Source organism: Eubalaena glacialis, chromosome 5 (assembly GCF_028564815.1).
Source record: "Eubalaena glacialis isolate mEubGla1 chromosome 5, mEubGla1.1.hap2.+ XY, whole genome shotgun sequence".
NCBI lineage: Eukaryota > Metazoa > Chordata > Mammalia > Artiodactyla > Balaenidae > Eubalaena > Eubalaena glacialis.
Genome location: NC_083720.1, coordinates 94,096,149 through 94,106,603, shown reverse-complemented (window position 1 = coordinate 94,106,603; position 10,455 = coordinate 94,096,149). Strand labels below are relative to the sequence as shown.

The following is a 10,455-nucleotide window of genomic DNA, read 5'->3' as shown; positions in this document are numbered from 1 at the left end:
CCCAGTACTTAGCACCCAGTAGGCCCCATAATATAGCGTTGAACGATTTTGAACTTATCGGTGGAGCTTAAAAACCTCCATTTCCTAGGCTGAGTTTAGGGTGCAAGCAGCTGAAACCACTGGCTGCATTTTTACTCTCGTCTAGAGCAGCAACCTGCAGACACCTAGTTCAGAGAGAAAAAAAAAAAATCACTAAAATTCCCTTCCTCTTAATAACATAAAAGGACCAGAAAAATCAGTCCCCAAAAGACAGCGCAGAAGGCACAGCGCTGCAGCGACCCGGCTCCTGTTCGGGTGCGCTCTCGAAGGGCGAAGAGGCCGGAGCCTTAGGGCAGGAGAAAGGCAGCCTACTTGTGACGTCAAATCAGCGGACTCTCGCCCCGGCTTCACGCCGGTTCCGGTTCCCCGGCTTTCCGGGCGCGAGAGTACGTGAGCGCGGCGGCGTTCTGCGCGTGCTCCGCAGAGGGACGCGAGAAGGTTGGGTCCAGCTCGCGGAGGAGATGCTTGATTGGCTGAAGCCGTGCTGGGGGGTCCCCCAGCCCTTTCGGCAGGGGTAAAACAATAAGAGGGGGCGGTGGCAAAGGGGGCGGGACGTCCGTGTTCCTTGTCGTTCGCCGCAGTGCCTGGCGCCCGGGAAGAGGTGGTAGTGAGGGGAACCAGGTCGTGGCTCTCCGGTTTCCGAGGTTTGAGGTTTGTCGGAGGAGGGAGAGGGCGGCGAGCGAGAAGAATCCGCCGCAGCCGGTCCTCGGCGACTTTCCCGCTGACCTCCGCGCGACGTACCCGCCGCCGCTGTTGGTTGGAGGTGTGTATGGGGGCCGGGAAGGGCGGTCGGTGTGGTGGTTGGAAGGGGACATTCCCGTCGCGCGCCGCGGCTCGAGGCAACCGTCCGGTGCATGAGCTCCGGTGTCGGAGGTGTAGCTGCAGAGAGAGACATTGTTCTTGCCGGCTTCCTATGCCGCTGTGTGTGCGAGAGAGAAGCCGAGCCTTTTCCTCAGGTGAGGGATGGGAGGCCGCGTGGGGAGGGAGGTGACCGGCGCGCGTCGTGCGGACGGAGGGCTCCGAGGGCACAGGTGGGGCCGGGGTTGGTTAGGGATGAGGTGGCGAGCTGGGAAAGGGGACGCAGTTGCTCCCAAAGGCGCGCTGATGGAGGCTTCGGACGGGACGTGGGGGAGTGGGCTTGCCCGAGAGGATGTTTCGGGTGCGGAGCCCACCAGCCTCGTCCCAGACTCTTGCGGCTCTTATTCCCGGTTCCCTGGCAGTGGGGAGGCCGCCGCCGCCCCGCCCGTGGGGGAGGGGAAAAGAAGCTGTGTCGGCGGAGGCAGAAGCGACGCAGATGCGAAAGTAGCGGCCTCCGGGCACCATTTCGGTGCACGGAGACAGAATCCGGGTCTGAAGGCAGCCTTCGCTTTGCTTGCCCAGTACCTGGTGTTCTGCGGTCCCTGACCCCCCCCGCGGGTTTATCCCGAAAGAGCTGGGAAACCTGGGCTGTATATAACGTACGCCTTCTCCGTGCCCTTTTTATGTAGGCGATCTCTTGCTGACCCAGGAATAGAGGAGATGTTTGAGTGCTTTGGGGAGTGGGTTTCTTCCTCTTCCCCCATGTCTTCTTAGGGAGGGTGGGAAGGATAGTCAAGGGGAGGAACATAGCGTCCGTAGATTGTGTTAATATTGTTAGTCGAATCTGATCGAATTTCACCTGCATCTCTAAAGGCAGATTTAAGATGGCCCTGTGCCGCTTTGGGGCAAGTATAGATATGCATCTACAATTTTCCGCATAGATCAATTTTTTCCCTCCAATGTATGCCTACTTTCTTAACAGATTTTTTTTTTTTTTTTTTTTTGGAGGAGCAGTACCTTTGCTGTCTTAAAAATCAAGCAAAAACAAAAACCCACAGAACCCACATGCACCGAAGCTGGAATAATAGCAAAGTTGTTCCCTCTTTCCCCCCATATGATTGTTGTGATAATAACTTGTGTTAAAATACTGGTTTTAACACCTCGTGTTAGTCTTACAAATGTTAGCATTGCATGTACCTGGATCTGTGAATCATTAACTGCAGTTTGGGGAGCCCCGTATGCTAGAGGGGAAGAAGATGGGAATTCCTTGTCCAGCTCCATATTTGGCAGTTAATATAGCCTTAGGTATGTGAACAGTTTCTAAACAGTTGACCCTATTAGTATCCAGTGGTCCTTTGGATGTCCAAAATTCCTGGTCTCAAAAAATAGACGGTATGATTAGTTTGAAATTCTTAGTACTGAATTCTGTGTTGTTTCTTTGATGATACTATCTTCCTATTTTCTTAAATATTCAGGATTATTCATGTGTATCCTTGTGTTATGATTTAATCACTAGAGGCTGTTGAATTCTGAAAGGTTGTCCACGAATTGTAGGGAGGATAAGGACCTCAAATGGACTGTTTACTATTTAAGAGCTGTTATGGTTCAGGTTGCTGAATATTCAGAGGTTGAGATGTTTGTCAATGGTGAACAAGTAGCAAGAGGAAAGAACCAGAATGCTTGTGGGGTGGATGGGGATCAAAAATGGAAGGAGAAGAAAATAAGTCTTTAATAATTTAATAGTCGAATTGAGTGAGTGTTTAGTTAGTAGGTGAGCAGTTGAGTTTGTTAGCAGGCAGCTCTTGAGTTTGAATAGGATTGGCACTCTTGGTAGTAGGATATATTTATTATCCATATTTAATTTATAAGAGATCAGAAATGAAAATCTCCATATCAGTTACTGAAAATCTATAAATACCAATAGTGTCTTTAGGTTAACAGTTTCCTTGTCCTGAAGAATTATTGCTGTTTGCCTGTTATCAGGATTTTCTAGGTTGCTTTAAGTAAGACTTTTTCCCACATATTTTATACTGAGTGCGTATGGAGGTGAGGAATGACCCCTTTTCAAGGCTGGTTTTGATAGTTACAGATTAGGTTGTTTCTGAACTTAAATTCAGTAGAATTTAATTGACAAACTTGACTTAACTCTCCACTGGGAAACATTTAAGGGCTGACAGAACAAACGTTCTATTTCCCAGAACTCTGGACTAGCTTCAGAAACAATAGAATCAGTTTCTTGACTGCTGTTTTTCAGCTTATTTTTAACTTAATTTCTAGATATTTTACCCTATGTTGATATACAATTGTAGTATGCTAGGATGACTGTTCTGGATTTCCTGTTATGTTACTGTTTTCTGCCTTTTGGCTCCTCCCTACAGTATCAAATAAGCTAACAGTTAGACTTTAAATTTTTTTTATATTCTTGCATCCCTGATGGTTCTTCATAAGCGGTGGTTCTTAAGCAAGTGTAATGAAAACATCACTAAAGGGAGGAGACCTGATTTCAAATCCTCTCTCATAACTATAACTGAGGGACCTTGAACTCCTTTCCTTAGGCTCTCAAAACATCATGGTTTCCTCTTCTGTAAATGAAGCTAATATCCTATCTATTTCACGGAGGTAAAGGAATATGTAGTTACTTGTTAAACCTTAAAGCATAATTAATATAAATACACGCTTTAATTTTTGTGGGGCGGCATTTCCATTTCTTTAATGCTTGGTCACTTTTAATAGCTTCTGAACTTCAAAACTTGCCTCCTTACCTTTGGGGCCTGAGGAGAGAAAAAGCTTAATCCACAGCTACCATTTATTTCTGTGACTGGTGCTTAGATCTTGTTTGTGATGCTTTCATTCTGTGGTGTGCCACAACAAATTGAAGGTTGCTGTTCTAAATAGATATGCATTGCTCATTTTTAAAGAATTTATTTATTTATTTTTGGCTGCATTGGGTGTTCGTTGCTGCGTGTGGGCTTTCTCTAGTTGTGGTGAGCGGGGGCTACTCTTCGTTGCGGTGCGGTGGCTTCTCGCTGCAGAGCACGGGCTCTAGGCACACGGACTCAGTAGTTGTGGCTCACGGGCTCTAGGCACACGGGCTTAGTTGCTCCGTGGCATGTGGGATCTTTCCGGACCAGGGCTCGAACCCGTGTCCCCTGCATTGGCAGGTGGATTCTTTTTTTTTAGTTTTTGGCCGCACCCCATGGCGTGTGGGATCTTAGTTCCCCGACCAGGGATCTAACCCACGCCTCCTGCATTGGAAGGCAGAGTCTTAACCACTAGACCGCCGAGGAAGTCCCAGTAGGCGGATTCTTAACCACTGTGCCACCAGGGAAGCCCTGCATTGCTCTTTTGATTGGTAAAGTCATTTTAAACAAAGACCATCTGGAATTTCCAAAGGTTTCAGTTTTAATATGAGGTTAGCTGTCAAAAATGGATCTTACAGTCCATGGTTCAGTGAGAACGGGCCTGGGCCTGACTAGTGTGGGACCAGCCATGAGTGAGGGGCTCTAGAGAGAAAGGGGTGGTGGGTAAGTATCCAATAGTAGAGACAAGTTGTGTCCTTGCATAGACATAGCCTTTGGTAACATAGTTTCTGGTAAGAGAACTGCATCCTGTTACTAGGATCTTACTCTTTTTATAGAAAGCAAGATAATAAAGTACTACATCTAACTGTACGGTACTGAGAAATTTTTTTGTAGAGTTTTTTCTGTTTTTCAAAATGTCATTTTCTTTTGGTTTCTTGACTTTTTTTTTTTTTTTTAAACATCTTTATTGAAGTATAATTGCTTTACAATGGTGTGCTAGCTTCTGCTTTACAACAAAGTGAATCAGTTACACATATACACATGTTGCCACATCTCTTCCCTCCTGCATCTCCCTCCCTCCCACCCTCCCTATCCCACCCCTCCAGGTGGTCACAAAGCACCGAGCTGATCTCCCTGTGCTATGCGGCTGCTTCCCACTAGCTATCTACTTTACATTTGGTAGTGTATATATGTCCATGACACTCTCTCACCCTGTCACATCTCACCCCTCCCCCTCCCCATATCCTCAAGTCCATTCTCTAGTAGGTCTGTGTCTTTATTCCCATCTTGCCACTAGGTTCTTCATGACCTCTTTTTTTTTTTCCCCCTTAGATTCCATATATATGTGTTAGCATACTGTATTTGTTTTTCTCTTTCTGACTTACTTCACTCTGTATGACAGACTCTAACTCCATCCACCTCATTACAAACACCTCCATTTCATTTCTTTTTATGGCTGAGTAATATTCCATTGTATATATGTGCCACATCTTCTTTATCCATTCATCCGATGATGGACACCTAGGTTGCTTCCATGTCCTGGCTATTGTAAACAGAGCTGCAATGAATATTTTGGTACATGACTCTTTCTGAATTATGGTTTTCTCAGGGTATATGCCCAGTAGTGGGATTGCTGGGTCATATGGTAGTTCTATTTTTAGTTTTTTAAGGAACCTCCATACTGTTCTCCATAGTGGCTGTATCAATTTACATTCCCACCAACAGTGCAAGAGTGTTCCCTTTTCTCCACACCCTCTCCAGCATTTATTGTTTCTAGATTTTTTGATGATGGCCATTCTGACCGGTGTGAGATGATACCTCATTGTAGTTTTGATTTGCATTTCTCTAATGATTAATGATGTTGAGCATTCTTTCATGTGTCTGTTGGCAATCTGTATCTCTTCTTTGGAGAAATGTCTATTTAGGTCTTCTGCCCATTTTTGGATTGGGTTGTTTGTTTTTTTGTTATTGAGCTGCATGAGCTGCTTGTAAATCTTGGAGATTAATCCTTTGTCCGTTGCTTCATTTGCAAATATTTTCTCCCATTCTGAGGGTTGTCTTTTGGTCTTGTTTATGGTTTCCTTTGCTGTGCAAAAGCTTTTCAGTTTCATTAGGTCCCATTTGTTTATTTGTGTTTTTATTTCCATTTCTCTAGGACCTGGGTCAAAAAGGATCTTGCTGTGACTTATGTCATACAGTGTTCTGCCTATGTTTTCCTCTAAGAGTTTGATAGTGTCTGGCCTTACACTTAGGTCTTTAATCCATTTTGAGTTTATTTTTGTGTATGGTGTTAGGGAGTGTTCTAATTTCATACTTTTACATGTACCTGTCCAATTTTCCCAGCACCACTTATTGAAGAGGCTGTCTTTTCTCCACTGTATATGCTTGCCTCCTTTATCAAAGATAAGGTGACCATATGTGCGTGGGCTTATCTCTGGGCTTTCTATCCTGTTCCATTGATCTATATTTCTGTTTTTGTGCCAGTACCAAACTGTCTTGATTACTGTAGCTTTGTAATATAGTCTGAAGTCAGGGAGCCTGATTCCTCCAGCTCCATTTTTCGTTCTCAAGATTGCTTTGGCTATTCGGGGTCTTTTGTGTTTCCATACAAATTGTGAAATTTTTTGTTCTAGTTCTGTGAAAAATGCCAGTGGTAGTTTGATAGGGATTGCATTGAATCTGTAGATTGCTTTGGGTAGCAGAGTCATTTTCACAATGTTGATTCTTCCAATCCAAGAACATGGTATATCTCTCCATCTATTTGTATCATCTTTAATTTCTTTCATCAGTGTCCTATAATTTTCTGCATACAGGTCTTTTGTCTCCTTAGGTAGGTTTATTCCTAGGTATTTTATTCTTTTTGTTGCAATGGTAAACGGGAGTGTTTTCTTAATTTCACTTTCAGATTTTTCATCATTAGTATACAGGAATGCAAGAGATTTCTGTGCATTAATTTTGTATCCTGCTACTTTACCAAATTCATTGATTAGCTCTAGTAGTTTTCTGGTAGCATCTTTTGGATTCTCTATGTATAGTATCATGTCATCTGCAAACAGTGACAGCTTTACTTCTTCTTTTCCGATTTGGATTCCTTTTATTTCTTTTTCGTCTCTGATTGCTGTGGCTAACACTTCCAAAACTATGTTGAATAATAGTGGTGAGAGTGGGCAACCTTGTCTTGTTCCTGATCTTAGTGGAAATGGTTTCAGTTTTTCACCATTGAGGACAATGTTGGCTGTGGGTTTGTCATATACGGCCTTTATTATGTTGAGGAAAGTTCCCTCTATGCCTAGTTTCTGCAGGACTTTGACTTTTTTTTTTTTTTAAGACAACATGGTGTCTCAACTTCTCAGCAGTTTTCATCTTGCACGTTTTTTTTCCAGCTATTAAAATAGCCACCAAATTGTGACATGAAATTTCATGTAAGTAATTTGCAATAAGTGAAATCCTACCCACCTCCCCCCAGCTGCTTGAGCCAAAGATACTGCAGTTCTCATCACTCGTTATTCGGTCAGAACATTCCAGGATCCTTGAAGAGTGAATTTTTGATTGTGCATTTTGATGCTTACGTATAGTGGTGGTGGTTGCAGCCAGGTGTTTAGGGTTAACAGTTTAGTATAACTAGAGTTTATGATCCTATGTAGATATAGCTATTTTATTACTTAATATAGAATGGGGGTGCCATTTCAGAGATCCCTAAGATTAAAAACAATTAATGGAATACAAAATTACTTCACTTGGATAACCGTCTCTTTTGTATTGTAATCTTCTCTGATAATTATTTTGCAGTAGTAGGTCTAAGGAATTAATTTCATTTTCTTGTTCAAGTGCACACATTGCCTTCATATTACTGAAATCATATCTTAGTTGCAAATTTTATACTGCTTTTTTTTCTATGGTTTTATGGTCTTTGACAATATTTTAATGATTACATATGAACTGATGTTTCACAGTTGGGGTTCAGTGTATTGTATTTTTGTTTGGAAGACCATTAATTTAATATTAGGTTATCAGAAAAAAATAGTACTATATCAGGTAAAGCATATCAAATGTTTTTTAAATTACCTCTTGGAAACAACAAAATTCGAGAGTGCACCTTAGGATCTAGGCAGTAAGTTTTTGTTTCTCTGTGTAGCTGCTGATTTTAAATTCCAGCATGGTATCTTTATCACTGTTCCTCCCATCTCCACCTCCTCAATTTTATCTTCAATTAGTTGGTAGTATTTAAGCACACTCAGACTTTAACCATAAATTGTCACTAATGTTGTAGGCATAATGTCAGATTACTTTTTTGCTTTGCTTGTAGTGCTAAATGAATTTTCACACTTTCGACCTTTATTCTAGAGCAATGTTTTCTAACTAATAACATGTATCTGTTAGATGGTTATCAGAAAGTAAATGAAAATTTTAAAGTGTTTTTTAAAATTACAAAGTACATATATACTCTTTGTAGTATTCAGACAGTATAGTAAATAGTTTACCAGTGGTGGTCCGAATTGGTATGTAGTGTTTTTTTTTTTCCCTAGACCCACAACACGTATTATCTTGTATATTTCTTTGTATCATGCCTTTTTTCCAAAGATGGGATTTGTAGCATTCTACAATTTGGTTATTACTTAACTTTTGTGGAGAGTACTTTTTGTCTATTTTTATAACTTTCCTATTATCTTTGTGCAGTTGTGCAGGTATTTCTTTGTAATATGTCTTAGAAGTGGGATTACTGGTTATATGTGTTCATTTTAAATTAATTTGATTAAAACTGCACAATTACATCTCCAAAAGGTTGTAACTATATTTCCACCAACACTGTATTTGAAAGAGCCTCTTTCCCCCACCCCTTTAACAGTACTGGATATTATCAGTCATTTTCATTTTTGTTAATGTAATAGATGAAAGACTGAATAAACTGCGTTTTTTGAACTGTTGAATATTGTCAGTTTCAGGGTACCTTACAAATGCTTGGTATGTGGTGGATTCTCCATAAATGTTTGTGAAATGATTAATATAAAGCATAATTGTATTGCTAAATTTTTTAAATTAAGGAATAAGTTACAATCAGTAAAAACTGGTCTTTTCATGTGTTCAGTTGTATGCTTTTGGATAGACATACACAGTCATGAAACCACCACTACAATCAAGATATATTTCCTTTCCTTCTGTCTCTAGCCCCTGATCTGATTTAGCCCTATAGTTTTCATTTTTGTAGACTGACATATCAGAATCATATAGCATTAACTTTATCTTTAGGTAATATTTTGGAAACTCATTCATGTTGTTGCATATATCAATAAGTTCTTTTTATTGCCAAGTATTTGATTATTTGGATTTACCACAGTTTGTTCATTCACTTGGCTAATGGTCATTTTGTTGTTTCCAGGTTTTGAGTGTTTATTAATAAAGCTGCTGCAAACAACATACAGGTCTCTGTGTGGACATATACTTCATTTCTTTTGGATAAATATGTAGGAGTGGGATTGCTGAGTAACATGAGACATGTATGTTTAATTTTGTGAGAAACTGCCATACTGTTTTCCAAAGTGACTATACCATTGTTTTGTTCCTGCCAACTTTTCCCATCCTTGCAAGCACTTAGTATTTTTAGATTTTAATGTTAGCCATTAAAGGTATTTAGTGGTATGTCATCATGGTTTTAATTTGTAATTTTGAATGATTATTGACGTTGAACAGCTTTTCACGTTTATTTGCCATCTGTATATCTTGATGTGGACTGTATATTCAGATATTTTGCCCATTTAAAATTGGATTTATTATTAAGTTAGGAGAGGCCTGTCTTCTGGGAATAAATCCTTTATTAGATATGTATTCTACAAATATTTTCTTTCATACTGTGACTTGTCTTTTCATTTTCTTGATGAGTTTGAGCAGATGTTTTACATTTGATGTAAGCCCAATTTGTCAGTTTTTAAAAATTTTTTCTTTTTGTGTCTTATCTAAAATTTTTACTTATCCTAAGGTTATTAAGGTTTTTTTCCTGTCCTTTTTCCTAGAAGCCTAGAGTTAGGTTTTACATGTAGGTCCATGGTCCATTTCAGGGTAATTTTTGTACATGGTACAAAGTATGAGTCAAACTTCCTTTTGTTTTAACATGTAGACATCAAGTTGTTCCAAAATCATTTTGTTGAAAAGAGAATTACTTTGGTACTTTTGAAAATAAATATGACTATATTGTGTGGGTCTACTGTAATGCTAAATTTTTTAGATTTATCTCTGAAAGTTCGTAGAATTACTTGTGCTAAAGCTGCTTTACTTGTTTTGTTTGGACCTTTAGTTAATCTCAAAACTCTTAACTTCATATTGCAGTAGTATGTGTTCACGTAAATGTGTACACGTATATACATTTACATATAAATAAGAACTAGAGTGTAGAAGACTGATTTTAAAAATATTTTGGAATTGCACGATTAATGATTTAATTGGTTATTCATTAGCATTCCCCCATATAAGCTTTTTTTCCCTTTCAGTTTTATTGAGATAAAATTGACATAGCACTATATAAGTTTGTGTACAGCATGATGATTTGACATACATCGTGAAATGATTATCGCAGTAAGTTTTTGAACACCATCCTCTCAGATAGATACAAAATTAAAGAAATAGAAAAAATTTTTGTGATGAGAACTCTTTGGACTTACTTTCTTAACAACTTTACATATATAACATACAGCAGTGTTAATTATATTTTATCATGTTGTACATTACATCTTTTTTGGGAACTTTATTCATTAACTATTGAAATACCTTTGTATTTTGGTAGGCTACTTCTCTTAAGAGGTTTTTTTTTTTTTTTAATGGCCCC

The 10,455-nt window shown here is 39.8% G+C and overlaps 1 protein-coding gene across 1 annotated transcript in view; it reads left to right on the top strand.

Annotated features, from left to right (window-relative positions):
• The first annotated feature begins 593 nt into the window (after positions 1-593).
• Positions 594-10,455, top strand: part of G3BP2 (G3BP stress granule assembly factor 2) — a 33,015-nt gene continuing 23,153 nt past the window's right edge. The window contains 1 exon segment of the mRNA XM_061191488.1: positions 594-802. The gene's annotated coding sequence lies outside the window, so the exon portion shown is untranslated.